Below are 15546 nucleotides of genomic sequence, written 5' to 3' on the forward strand. Positions count from 1 at the left end.
TAAAGAAGGATTCCTCATGAGAATTGTACATGATGTGTTTGTGGAAGATTGTCACACACATGCCTTCATCCTCGAGTGACCTGATGGAGAAAGTCGGCCGTCTTTGTTTGGCTGCTGATCGTCTCGGAGCAGAAAGGTCACCAATGTTTTCCTCGTTTCTCTCACTCCATTCACCCAAACACTCCTTTCATCTCCTGTCCTAATCTGGACCGCCTCACTGTTATGAAACATTAATAGTCCTCTACACCCCCTACCACCACCTCCTGTCAGTGTTTCATCTCAAGGGGGAAGAGAAATACAGATGAAAGCACAGGTTTACTCAAACACTGACAGAAAAACAGCCGTTTGCACAGATGCAGTGGATGCTCCACTGATGGAATGACCTATAGAAATCACATTTCTCTCTGTTTGTTGTGTTTGTCTTGAGTTGCATCAGGAAGCATCTAAGCATTGCTCATCAATATGCTATGTTGAATTTTTTGCACACTTCCCAACTTTGGGAACACACCACAATACCTTTTTCCTCACACTCTGATGCTAATGTTCACACTTAATTCTTTTCAAGAATCTTTCAGTAACCATAAAGTGAACAGATTTTAAAACCCTTTTCACTTGAGTTTTCATATGCCCACTATTTTTGACTTATTCAATATAATAATAATAATAATTATTATTATTATTATGATTACATAAAAATAATAGCCTTGTAACTAACAATACTGTTGTAGTATAAAATAAATAATAAAATAAAATGATTAGTACTTTTTTTAGACAGTGCTTTAAAAACATTTTTTGTACATTTTAACATCTTCAGATTTAAACCCTCAATATTTTATTATGGTGGTTTTTATATTTCATGTAGCCCTAAATAGATTTTATTTTATTATTTTTCAAAAAATATTTTCTATAATATTTTTTGAATTTTATATAATAATAATAATAATGATATTATTTTTTATCATTTTTTATGTGCTGGCATAATTTTATAATGGGGGGCTAAATCAATAATTAAAATAATTTTTAATTATGATCAACTTGCCAAAGTTTAATTCCTTAACTTATTAGGTTTGTTAAAAAAAATTAAAATAAAAAAAATTGTGCTATATATAATATATATATATATATATATTATATATATATATATATAATATATTATATTATATATATATATATATATACTAATGTCCATGCATAATGTGTATAAGTAATGGATACAATTTCTCAAGGTTTGGTTTTGTAGCACGTATTTGGAAGTCACCATGTTTTTTCACTGTTCACTGTTTTTGTAATGTATTGAGAAGTCAGAAAGTGTATGCGGTGCAAGTGTGTGCCAAAAACCATGTGTGGAGAACAATGTATTCATATTTATATGTATATATCTGTATACAGTATATATATGAAAACATATGTGGCTCATCCAATCATATTTCTAATATTAAGAGGAATATAGAGAAACAGGCATGTCTATTTGATGATTAACATTCTGTGAGCTTCTCTGTTCAGTATCTTGCAGGGGGACATTGAGTTTTCTGTTGAGTTCATTCTGCAGCCCTGCTAGGGGTATTTTCACTGCGCTTCTCCCCCCGTCATTCCCATCACCATGACATTAACAAAGTTTCTAGACCTCTGGAGTATTAATTGCCCCCCACTTTTCCTCCCACCCAGCTCCTTTCATCTTCACTGCTGTTTGCGTCAGTATCCGTAGTTTTTATCCTCACCACATAGTCCTGCTCGTGCTCCTTTGTTCCTCTGATATTCCTTCTCCCTTCATTCATTTCTCTACCTCTGATTGACCACATTTCACATGCTCTTAAATAGGTGCAGCTAAGTGGAAGCATATCTCTTGGTGTAAGCTCTGTCCTGTTTGGTGGCATATTACGGACAGCTACTCTGTGTACGAGGCTCTGGTAATGACAGAAAAGGCAAAATGCTTATGAAACTCAATTGCATTTGTACTAGAGATGCGTGATCATGACTTTTCATGGCCGATTCTGATACAGATTTTTTTACAAACAAATTGGCCTATTCCAATACAGATTTCTGATTTTTCTTTTTTTTTTTTTTTCTTTAAGCATCAAACAAGAAAGAAGGAAAGTGTGCATGAACAAGATATTTATTTGGTATTTAATAGGCCAAACTTGCTTTTGGCTATTGAAAACAATAACTAGGGATGCACCGGTTGACCGGCCATAAATCGGAACCGGCCAAATTTTGCTTAAAATATGCGATCGGCAATCAGCTGGTTTTTGGTCTTTTTTCCAGAAGTGCACTCGCGTGCACAGACTACATTGTAATCATTCACTGTCATCTGTGTGCAGGACACGGGCAGCCGTTCAGCACTGGAAATGCCGAGCTACATGTCTGAGACACAGATAGCAGGAAGCGATCAGCCGTTGGTGTACTGCAGCACAAATAAGAGCCTTTCCTGTGCACTGAAGCTGCGCGAGCATATACTGTACCTGTCCGTGCCCTGTGAAGGGATGTTCAGCTCAACCTCTCGAGTGTTGGATGAGAAACGAAACGGACTAAACTGTATGGTGACCCATACTCGGAATTGTTGCTCTGCGTTTAACCCATCCAAAGTGCACACACACACAGCAGTGAACACACACACAAACCGTGAACACACACCCGGAGCAGTGGGCAGCCATTTATGCTGCGGCGCCTGGGGAGCAGTTGGGGGTTCAGTGCCTTGCTCAAGGGCACCTCAGTCGTGGTATTGAGGGTGGAGAGAGAGCGCTGTACATTCACTCTCCCCACCTACAATTCCTGCCAGCCCGAGACTCGAACTCACAACCCTTCGATTGCACAACCCTTGAAGTCCAACATGCTAACCGTTAGGCCACAACTTCCCCATGTGTGTTGAATGTGTGTTGATTGTGGTGGTTGGATTGTAGAACTATGCAGTTGTTGCCTTTAATTTCACATGGTTACAGTTAATCTTTTCATTTAAGGCCAGTTCTCTGTAGTTTCAACCCAATTAAAAAACGAAAGCTAAAAGCTGATGTCTGTACCATCTATGTTTGTATTAAATGAAGGCTTCTTACTGTGCAGATACTGCCGTTAATTACAGATACATTTTTAAAAGATTAATTTAATCTTTATTCATGATCCTAATATTATAATAATATATTATATATATTATTATAACATTTTATATATATTTTTAAACTTACTGTTCTACATTAGGCCTCAAATATTGTGATATTTGTTTTTGAACATTGACAAGTTTTAATGTTAGTTTGTAGATTTAAGACTGCAAATCTAAAGTAATTTGAAGCTATTCTGCTATATTTGCATTATTTTTTCTAATATCTGAATAGACTAGACCAGCCCAGAATGCTTTTAGAGCATCTAATGTGTATTAACTTGAACTAGTAACCCATTATGGATGCTTCAACCATGAATTACATCTCAAATCTTGCCATGCTGTGCTATGAAATCTATGAAAGGTCCCATAGATTTACATTGAAGGAGGGGCCCAAGTCACATCGTTGGATCATAGAGACTTTGAATGAGCTCATTTGACTTGGACCTGTCAATAACCACCCTAGCAACCTCATAGCAACCAAACAGACTTTAGCAACCACCTGGCCTGCTTTAGCTGTTTATTAATATTAATTCTCAACCAGTGCTAAATACAGATGTCACTCTGAGGTTTAGGATGTGTGGGAATATTTGGTATTGAGGCACAGAGCTGCGGTGTCCTCAAATGAACCGGTCTTAATGAACCGAGTCAAGTGATCAAATCTGAAAATGCAGAAAGATGAATGAATGTGGATGCCTCGCTTCTCTGTTACCATGTTCATCATTCAAAGGAAATGGTAGTTTTTGGCCTATGTGTCACGCTGTCTGGTCTCTGTTTCCCTGGGTGTCCACTAATGGTCTCACTTCCCCTTAGGCACCTCACCATAGACACTACAATTCCCACAAAGCCTTGACCCTTCATCACAGTAATTGCACTCCGGTTAATTGCACTAGGTGCCTTCACTTATTAGTCGTTAGCCACCCTAAATTTACCAGTCTTTTCCTGTTGTCTGCATGGAGTCCTTTCCTTCCATTTCCTTCCGTACCCAGTCTTCTAGTTCTTCCGAGTTCCTCGCATTCTGAGTTCCTGTTTCCGTTCCTGTTCCCTTCCTGATCCTGTTTGTTTGTTTGTTTGTTTATTTGGATGATATTCTGGTTTTGACCCCTGCTTGTTGGATTACGATTTGGATTACCCTCAATAAACCATACTGCAATTGGATCTCTCTTTCCCTGTTTTTCACTGGGTCCCGATCGTCACAATATGCTGACAGGCACAAGTGATGCCTCTGATGTTTCATTTTGTTTGATCGATCGTTCGGCATCAGGAAAGTTGATCTGCATCTAAAGATTGTCTTTCTGTGGTGCTCACCGTTCGGGTGCAATCTCTTGCCTGACCTTTTCAACACCGGTTTCTTCATTTTTTATACATTCTTCAGGGGTAAAACTTGCCATTTGTTGATTTTGGAAACTTTGATTCATACTTCAGTCTGTTTGGTCCAAATTATTTCCCTCCTCACATTTTTTTTTTTTTTTGGATGACACTGTGAAGAGCAAAAATCACACTGAATATTTGTCAGTTCTAATTTTGGCCACTATCGTATATGGTAATGGACACTGTTGGGAACGTTACTTTAAAAAAGTAATTAGTTATAGTTACTCACTACTTGTTCCAAAAAGTAAGTAGTTAGTAACTGAATTACTCTATAATAAAAGTGACTCGTTACCAGGGTAAGTAACTATTTGCGTTACTGTAAAAAAAAAAAGTTGCTATATGTCAAAGAATTTTTTTTTTTTTTTTTTTTTTTTCAGTTTTCACAAGTCAGTTGAAATGAGTAGAACAGACAGGTGTTCGTACATAACTTTCGATATTTATTGCACGTCAAAAGACAGCAAGAGTTTAATCCTGCACTTCAAGTATTATCTTTGTAAGAAAAGTATTTTGGGCCACTAGCTTTATAGATGTGTGCGTCACACATTACATGTACACATTACATGCACGTTCTTGCCTTTGACCACAATGAATTTGAAGTAGCGCTTATGTCTCCACCTTGAAAATGCCCACTTTTCATCGGATTGCTCCTGACTCGCCATTTCTGCTGCTGCTGCGAATCTCTGTTCAGCTGTTGCGTCGCGTGTGTGTGTGTTTGGCGCCGCTGGTGCTGGCGCGTGTGCCGGCATGTGTGTAAAAACACTTGCTCTGATTTGGCTACCATGAAACACATGCCTCTGCCTTAGCCAATCATAATCGCTTATCTTGTTTTAAACCCACACTCGCTGTGTGAGCCAGGGGTGCATTCGGATTGCATAGTTTATTAAATCAATGCATAGTAACGCACCGCATTTAACTTTCAGTAATGGTAACGGCGTTGTAACGACGGGAAAAGTAATTAGTTAGGTTACCCCGTTACTGAAAAATAACGTCGTTACCTAACGTTGTTCTTTTAAACGCCGTTATTCCAAACACTGGTAATGGATCATGGATTTTGTAATATCTGAATAGATGAGACTATCTTATGTGGATTAACTTGAGCTAGTCCCCCATTATCTGCGCTTCAGCCATGGATTATACCTTAAATCATGTAAAGCTGTTTATAACTTAAAAAAATGATGATTGGTCAATTTCAACCGGCCGCTTCAGTTTATTGAAATAAATTGTTAATAGATCAGATTTTATGGAAATTTTACATGTAACTCAGATTATTAAAATTGCATGCTTGATTTTACCTTTAAATCAAAAAAATAATTTAGTATTTGCAATATATAAAATATTAGACATTTATTTTCTTAATGTGTTTCTCACTTTTTTGTGGCTAACTTTTAATTAATAATTTATATAACAACAACAATGATAATAGTACTAATAATCATTTTAAATAATAATAATAATTATTATCACCACGCATTTTATTTATAATGTGCTTAATAAGAAAATTACAGAAATCAGTATAAGAAAAATTAAGTTTCTTAATTGCAGATTATTTCTAATTATTATTATTATTTTTATTATTATTATTATTATGTTAGCAATTAAATAATTATTTTATGTTGAATCATTAATTTGGGGTTTGTGAAAACTGAGTTTAATTGTTAATTAAAATTATTAATTATTTTATTCACAGACCTAATAACATATATAATATTTGTATTTATAAACATATTATTCTACATTAGATTTCAGATATTGTTATACTTGCTTTTGAACAGTGACAAGGTTTAATCAGTAAATGTAAGACTTGACGTCCAAAATATGTAGCCTTTAAAACTCTTCAGGTACATTAGCATTATTTTCCTGTATCTGAATAGAAAAGAGCATAGTGATATATATATATTATATATTAGTGCTGATCGGTTTGAACAAAAATGTATATCACAAGTTTTTTCAATGCAGACGGAGTATGTGTGAAACAGGCGTTATAACGTAACACCAGAGGACTGCTGTGTTTACCCTCACCATGCCTCGCAGTCGCTGCTTAGAAGTGCAACATTGTAAAGGGTCCGTCTGAAACAGTGTCGCGCGGCCGCGGCGCAACATAACTTTCGTTCCGACCGTTGAGTAATTAAATACATCGGTTTTCGGTATGAACCGATATACCGCCCAGCACTTATATATATATATATATATATATATATATATATATATATATATATATATATATATATATATATATATATATATATATATATATATATATATATATACCTTATATATTAATGAGACTGTGTTTGTGTGTTTTTCTGTCTGTTTCTCAGGCTAGCACTCTACGTGTACGAGTACTTGTTACATGTTGGAGCCCAGAAGTCGGCACAGACCTTCCTGTCAGAGGTGAGCCAGTCAGGGTTTTATTTAAGCTCTCGCTTATCGATGTGCCATCCAGGCACACGGCCACGTAAGCATCGGCCCGCCCCCCTGGGGCTCCAGCTAATTTAATTACACGCAGATGATATGCTGAGCAAGCAGGACACATTAGATGTTTGGTGTCCACTTAATGGGATTGGAAGAGAGTCAGTGCATCGCTGGAAAAACGAACTAACTAAATTGTTTCAGCAGAAATGCTGGATTGGTGCTGGCTTGTTTATTATCACCTCATTCCACTTTCTATGAAGAAAAGCACATCTTTGCTTTGTTATATCAGCTGCTCTTGATCCTGTGTTTTATTTGCCATGTAGTGCTTTTAAGGAAGATCACAATCATTTATGCCTGAATGAGCTCCTTTTAGTTTGACTGAGGCATTGTGGGATTGATCTATGTGAAGGAAACTATGACAGCACCGCTTCGATATTTATAGTCTCACCCTTATTTGCATATGAGTCATACACACTTAAGAGTACAAGCCATCTGAGAAAACACAATAATACACATTTAGTTAACCATTTCTGATTGTCATTCTAATTCTAAAGCTCTGCCAATCAGGACAAATGGCAAGCACTTTAAGTCGCCCGATTTATTCAGATTTGGTAGGTTAACTTGTCCATATGTCTCAGACTAGAATATTTTAAGTCAGCTACTACGGAAGAGAGAAGTGTGTTTAAAGCACAAAACAAAACAGCAGGTTTGGTCCAGTTTAAATATACTACAAATATTGTAAAACATACACTTAAACTAGTTAAGTGCTAGTGGTTGAATCTGATTGAAATTCATATATTTATTCAGAAAGGATGCATTGAATTGACTGAAAGTGACAGTAAATTTCAAATAAATACTGTTTCAAATTTTTTATTCATCAAAGAATCCTCAGAAAAGTATCAAAGTTTCCACAAACATATTAAGCAGCATAAATGTTGATTGATAATAATAAGAAATGTTTGTTTCTGAACAATCATGTGACACTGAAGACTGGAGGAATGATGCTGAAAGTTCAGCTTTGCATCACAAAAAAATTACATATTTAAATGCATTAAAATAGAAGGAAGTTATTAATATTTTTACAAATATTTTACAATATTACTTTTTTTACTGTATTTTTGATTAAAAAAAATGCAGGTTTGATTAGCATAAGAGACTTCTGAACAGTATTTTGTGTAAAAAATCTAGAAATAAAAATCCCTTTTAAACCTGGAAATGAACAAAGTCTTGGGATTTTGAAAGATCTCAAACCAAGAAAAGTTATGGCTTAAAAATAAGAATAAATAGTTAATATACTGGACTATATCTAGGTTACTAATCAATTAAAGGTTTTTTATTTTATTCATTAATTAATTTTTATTGATTTTTTTTTCTTTTTTATTATAGCTGATAATATAATTTGTATTAAATTTGACCTGAGATGGTATACCTTTGGACTCCGCTTTGTTGCTGAAATTAAACAAATTTGACAAATAATACATATTTACTCAAAAATTAAATTTGAGAAAACTGATGTGCATTATCAGTTAACAAAGATGTCTTTGTATTTTGGAACTGATACAAGCAGGAATCTCATCCTCTGTAAAGTGGACTCGCCAAATATTGCCCAGTTAATTAGCTTGGCTGACTAGAAAAAACATGCTGGTGGGCATTTAAAAAAAAGAAAGTAGTCTTACTGTGAAACAAGTCTTACAATGTATTTCTCACCTTTCTCTCCAGATAAGATGGGAGAAGAACATAACATTAGGAGAACCTCCAGGATTCTTACATTCATGGTGGTGGTAAGATCCGCATTGTTAAATGTTTCTCATGTGCTTATGTGTTGTTCATGGCAACTGCTTCATGCATCCCTGTGTGGTTTGCAGTGTATTCTGGGATTTATATTGTGCGGCACCTGAAAGGAGAGAAACCTGTGAGCATTCCAGCGAAGCAAAGGCATTCCACGACTATGTAAGTTACTCTCAAAGTGCATGGATGGATGAATGGTGTGGCGTACAGATGCGTGGATGCAATGCTAGGAAGTTTGAATTTTAGACAGAAAGATACATGGATAGATGATGGATGGATAGACAAAAGAAAGATGAATGGATGGATAGTTGGAATTCTAGAAGAATGAATGAATGATGGATGGCTGGATAGTTGAATAGAGCATGAGAAAGACAGAACACTAGAAAGTTCGAATGATGATGAATCGATAAAATGCTACAAAGATAGTTGGATGAATGATAGATGCGTAGATATATCGATAGAATGCTAGAAGGGATGTAATGATTAACCATAAGCCGATTGAAAATCGATTAAAATATGTGACGATTCAAATTGGTTGAGATGCTAAAAAAAAATCGTGATTCAATTAGGGGTAGGAGCTTATATGAATGAAGGGGAACTTACTGTCTTTAGAATAGTTTAGGTGGTATTTTTTATTTTCATCGTGCCTCTGTATAATGCATATTAAAGTTCATAAGTGCAGCGCTGCTTTGTTTACAGCAGATACCAAGGAATATTCAAGATATTTTTATGTATAGTTTCACAAAACTGTAGTCAAATCATTCTGTTTTTGCTTCAGATTTCTAAATTATACATTCTAATTTAGATTAAAATCTGCTCATGTTGCATATATGCAGCATCTTTGTCTGCATCATGATCAAAAGGCAGTGGTTGCCTCTAATTTAAATTGAAAGAGCACAGACAAAGCCTTATTTAGTTTATATGAAGAGATTTATTTTGTTTGTGTTATTTATTTGATTTGGGGCTTGTTTGTTTTATATTTACATTATATTCAAATGTTGTCATTTAGCAAACACTTTTATCCAAAGCGACTTACAAATGAGGACAATAGAAGCAATCAAAACCAAAAAAAAGAGCAATAATATGCAAGTGCTATATGACTATATTATTATAGTGTTATATTTCAATTAGGGCTGCACAATGTGTCGTTTAAGCATCGATATCACGATGTACGAATCCACGATAGTCACATCGCAGGATGTGCGATGTAGGCTGTCGTAGTTGATCGTGAGACGCGTGCACGCGAGAGAGAAAGGAGGCGAGAGAGCGCAAGAGAGCGCGAGGGAGAGAGAGAGTGTGCGAGAGAGAGAGAGAGTGAGCGAACCCCCGGCCGCATGCTCACTGTCTTCAAATAACACGAGCGTCTTGCTCTCCCTCTCCCTCGCGCATATTAATCAATTGACACGATGGTGTCGATGTTTAAATAATTTAAAAATTCGTTACGTATTTCTGAAGGAGGGACTTCGTAGAACAAGGAAGTCATCAGCCCGTTTTTATGACAGTGAAAACAGCGGAATAGAGATAAGTGAATTGTGTGAAAAATACTTTTTTTACACGCGAAACATGAACATATGTTATATTGCACACTAAACACAATCAAAGCTCCAAAAAAACACGAAAAATGTGACCTTTAAATCTCATTTTGTAAAAAAAATAATGAATCAAATCAAAGTGAATCGTGAAATCAAAATCGTGAATTGAATCAAATCGTGACTTGAGTGAATTGTTACATCCCTACTAGAAAGATAGAACACTAGAAAGATGGATTGATGTATAGATGATGGAAAGCTATGAAGATGGATGGACAGATGGATGGAATGCTCGAAAGATGGAAGGATAGATGGATAAAACGTTAGAAAGATAGAACACTAGAAGATGGATGCTAGAAAGATAGATGAACCTTGACAAAGCGGATGTTTATCAGTTCATTTAATGAGTATGTCCCATGTGGCTACAGTGCATCAGCGCAGTGATGTTGTGGCTTCATTCTTTGCAGTGCTGTGCTCTGAGTAAGATCAAAAGCTGCTAGGACTTACAGGAAGGAAGCATGATTCTATTTCCTGTGTTCCCCGGGCTGCTGGTCACCTTAACTCTCATAAAACAAGAGCGCAGACAAGCTCAGGTTTACCTCGTTTCAACTTGCCGGATGATGTAAATGTTCAATTATAGATCCGACTACGTTCACCCAAATGCGCTGTCTGCTGTTGTGTGCACCTCAAAAGCGCAGTTTATAAGACGAGCGAAGAGCGCAGCAATGCCGATGATCACTGGTTTGGCCCCAAACTCATTTCTCTTTTCAGCACCAATTAGCTGAATTTCCTCTGAGAGCGTCTGGAGTGTAGGCACAACAGGAGTAATTACAGAGAGCTCTAGATTCTTAAACGAGAACATCTCTGTCCAATACATCGCCTGCTTTCTGTGACTAATTGCCAATGTACAGTCAACAGCAAATGCACTTTACAGCTATTATGCACCATATCACATGACTGTGGTTTTAAAAACTCTAAATTGATGAAGTTTGCTTTATAAATTAGCATTTCTGTTTCTTATTTTTAATGGTTCATCATTGATACACAATTTTTTTTGTCAAAGTGAAATGACTTCGTATGGTTACAAATCCATTGTCTGGCTCTATACTCTGTTATGATACTTAATGGACTTTTATACAATCCACATACACTACCTTTGAAAAGTTTTGACTCCATTGTAAAAAGAAAAATATATATATATATATAAACAGTAATATTGTGAAATATTATTTATATATAAAAACAGTAATATTGTGAAATATTATTGTAATTTAAAATAACCTTTCTATTTGAATATATTTTAAAATGTAATTTATTCCTGAGATTCAAAGCTGAATTTTCAACATCAGTACTTTAGTGTCACAGGATCCTTCAGAAATCATTCTGATATGCTGATTTGCTGCTCATTTATTATGCTGATCTGTTTATTATTATTACCAATGTTTAAAATATCTAAGAATTTATGGAAACTGTTGTTCCTTTTTCAATGAATAGAAAGTTCAAAAGAACAGCATTTATTTAAAATAGAAATAATTTGTAACATTATAAATGTCTTTACTGTCACTTTTGATCAATTTAATGCATCCTTGCTGAATAAAAGTATTAATATATTTCAAAAAAATATTATTACTGCCCCCGAACTTTGGAACAGTAGTGTAATTCTCAGTCCTCAAAAGAAAAAAAACAATTCCTGATTAAATATTGTATTTCACTCAAAAATATATAACTATGGAAAAAAATGACGTTTCACGTCGACTTACAGATGTTGCTTACAAACGGTTTGTTTTTCTGGCAATCTAATAAAGTTGCACGGGGGAGTTGTTTGCATCCAGATTTGGAGGATATCAGGCTCAGGCAGACGTGCAGTGCCATCCTACGTGCCAGAGTCAGCGCGGTGGCTTTTGTGCCAAGAATAAAAGCCACGGCAAGAGGGAATAAAGCCCTCCTCTCTTCCCTCTCACCTCCCCTCATCCTCCCTCAGGGAGTGAGAACACGTCTAAAGGGAGCTCCTAGGGGTCACTTTCCAAGACAAGGTCAAAATGTCACCTCTCTCCATAAGTGTGATGGGATGGTTCTCCCTCAGGCTGTTGTGTTTTCAGTGGCATACTAGCAAACTACTATTTGGGAAGCGTGTACTGTGTGCTGCCTACTGATCCTTTGCATTTATTCATTTGACAAACGCTTTTATCTGAAGTGACTTGGCATTCAAGGTACACATTTGCATTTTATCAGTACTTGCTTTCTCTGGGAATTGAACCCATGATCTTGAGGTTGCCAGCGCCATGCTGTATAAACTACAGCAAAGTTTTGTAATAGATTACCAAGCAGATTGCTGTCCATATAGTTCAGAAATAAATATTTATTTTTTGTATATATTATTTTACATTTTTATGTTTTTTAAATAATTTTTTTAAAGGGGGGGTGAAATGATATTTCATGCATACTGAGTTTTTTACACTGTTAAAGAGTTGGATTTATAAACATGGACAAAGTTTCAAAAATTAAGTTGTACGTTTGAAGGAGTATTTTTGTTCCCAAAATACTCCTTCCGGTTTGTCACAAGTTTCGGAAAGTTTTTTTCGAGTATGGCTCTGTGTGACGTTAGATGGAGCGGAATTTCCTTATATGGGTGCTAGGGCACTTCTGCCGGAAGAGCGCACGTTCCCGTATAGCGAGGCTGAGCAGTCAAGACATTTCACTGAGCAGAGCGATTCACTGATCAGAGCGAGAGCGTTGCGAAAAGTCACAAAAGAAGTGTGTTTTTGGTTGCCAGGGCAATACAACCCTGCACAGATTACCAAAAAAAAACAGCATTAAGGGACCAGTGGATGGAGTTTATTTTTACAGAGCATCAACAGAGTTGTGCAAGTGTTTTTGTTTGTTCCCTGCATTTCGAAGATGCTTGTTCACAAGGCCCAGTTTGACGACGGATTTGCGTTTCGTTTATTTCTTAAGGATGATGCAATCCCAAGGAAAAAGGGTCACGATTGTGTGTTGGAACCGCAGGCGGTGAGTAAAACTGCTTAAAATATCTCTGCCTCCTTGTTAGTGCATCCCCTCCCATGCCAGAGACCCGGGTTCGAGCCCCGCTCGGAGCGAGTCGTTGCTGCTGCTGCTTTCGTTCAGTTTCAGCCTCTGGATCTGATTCTGGATCATAAATAAACGGCCGAATCTGACTGTAAGCAATGGTTTGTTTTGGATGATGGGTTTTCCCTCACGGTAATGTCACAGCTTCCACATGCTCTCATCGCAAAAGCCTACTGGCGCTCGTGATTCTTTAGCTCCGCCCACACGTCACGCCTCCAGCCGGTCGTGTTTTTCCGGGAAAAATCGGTACAGACTATCTTTCTCTTATGAATATAATTAAACTAAAGACTTTTTGGATTTATGAAGGATGCAGTACTACTTTATATGTACTTAAGATTAACAGGATATTGAGTGAAAACGAGCATTTCACCCCCCCTTTAAGCAATTTTGCATAAAATAATTCTACATTTTGACATAATTTAGGGACCATCATCATTTTTTATTGAAACTTTCATACACACACACACACACACACATATATATATGAAGTTACGTATGTATGTGTGTGTACTATATATATATATATATATATATATATATATATATATATATATATATATATATATATATATATATATACACATACATATACATAAAATATACATATATGTAATCATTTAGTTTGAAACGCGACCATGTATATTTTATAGACTATTTTGTCATTCCAAATCAATATGATCAATATGATTTTCATAGGCATATATATATATATATGTTCATTCGTAGTTGTTTTTTTTTTTTTTGTTAAAATTTATAACTTCATAATTACACAGAAAAACTAGTCTGAGTAGCATGGTGTTATGGCATTTTGAACATGGAATGTTTTGTTTTCTCACACTGTAACTTCAGTTTTTTGCCCTTGGATGTCTCTCTCCAATGCTGCGGTCCTTGACCCGGCCTGATCCTGCCTTGCATCAGTCCATTTTTGGCATAATGACTTCTCTGTCGGTGGTCACATTAATGGAGTTAGTATAAAACCATACACAGACATGGCAGCCTAGTCTGTTCTCCCTCATTACACCGTGTCACTGTGTTCGTTTGGGCTGTCGGGGAGTTCTAATGCACTCCAAGGGCCCTGCGAGTGGTGTTGAACGCCATGCTAATTGATCCTTGGGCAGATAAGGATTTAATGCGATCTGCTCAAGACTAATGTCCTATAAGGATGCTGGCGCTGGTTTCCTTTCAGCGATAAGAGCCAAGTGTGTGGTTGTCATATCTAGAAACAGGCTCTGGGATGCTCCTGATACTGTTGATGCTTGTGGAAGTGCGTCACAAGAGCTAGCAGAAGATATGTCATGTGCCAAGGCCAACCCAGAGAGCAAATGAGCCCGGCGTACACAGTTTCTTTCATTATTAGCACATTAATATAACCTATATTCATGCTGGTGTCCATTCTCATGGTTACCTCATGAAAACAAAGTCGATTGGGATATGTAACATGAACTTGCTAATGCTCAAAATGGAAACGGTTTTTACTTCCAACCCCAACAAAATGTGATCTTTGGAAACCTAATTTGCTTTTCCATTGATTGACCACAATCATATAAACGATAGGGGAGCTCATTTCTTAAGCGACGGTGGATCATCTCAAGTGTTTATGACATGACGGCCACTAAAAGCTTTCTAGTGGCATTGCTTAACATCGTGTCGCTGCTGTTGCAGCAGTACAGATAACTGACCGAAGAGTATTTGTAAATGTATAAAAATATCTGGAGTTACATATTCGTACCGTGTTATTTGTGTGATTTCCCCCCACATTCTGTGACAATAGTATTACATGTGCACATGCACTATGAGCAGCACAACATTTATAAATTCTGACTGATCACTGTTTTTACATTTTATTTTATTTAATGTATTTTTTTATTTTATATATATTTTTATTTTATTTAAAATTAATTTATATATAATATATATTTATTTATATATAATTAATATTTTTTTATTTTATTTATAATTGCGCCCATGGGCAACCTAACATGATTTATCACAGAAAATAGTTTGCATTAAAAAAAAAGTAAATAAATAAAATTTATATTTATAAATTGAGTTCCTTTTTAAATGTTTAATTCATGAGTTGGAATTTGAATTTGATTTGAAATGGCCACAACACACAGAAAATTTGAATAGGAAGTAAAGGAAGTGGAATTACTTACAATTAAGAAAAAAATGGGAAATTGCATTCTGTGAAATTATGGTTAAATAAATCCATAAATGTATTGAATATAAAGAATGTATCCATATTAAACACAAATGTTTAAAAAAAATGTG

At 35.9% G+C, this 15546-nt stretch overlaps 1 long non-coding RNA gene across 1 annotated transcript in view; it reads left to right on the forward strand.

The window, feature by feature from the left end:
* The first annotated feature begins 2199 nt into the window (after positions 1 to 2199).
* LOC113078588 (uncharacterized) overlaps positions 2200 to 15546 on the forward strand; it is a 32080-nt gene continuing 18733 nt past the window's right edge. Inside the window, exons 1-4 of the long non-coding RNA XR_003281555.1 lie at positions 2200 to 2532; positions 6778 to 6850; positions 8591 to 8652; positions 8737 to 8821. This is a non-coding gene — a long non-coding RNA (uncharacterized LOC113078588). The remainder of the gene's footprint in view (positions 2533 to 6777; positions 6851 to 8590; positions 8653 to 8736; positions 8822 to 15546) is intronic.

Source organism: Carassius auratus, unplaced genomic scaffold (genome assembly GCF_003368295.1).
Source record: "Carassius auratus strain Wakin unplaced genomic scaffold, ASM336829v1 scaf_tig00026065, whole genome shotgun sequence".
Lineage (NCBI taxonomy): Eukaryota > Metazoa > Chordata > Actinopteri > Cypriniformes > Cyprinidae > Carassius > Carassius auratus.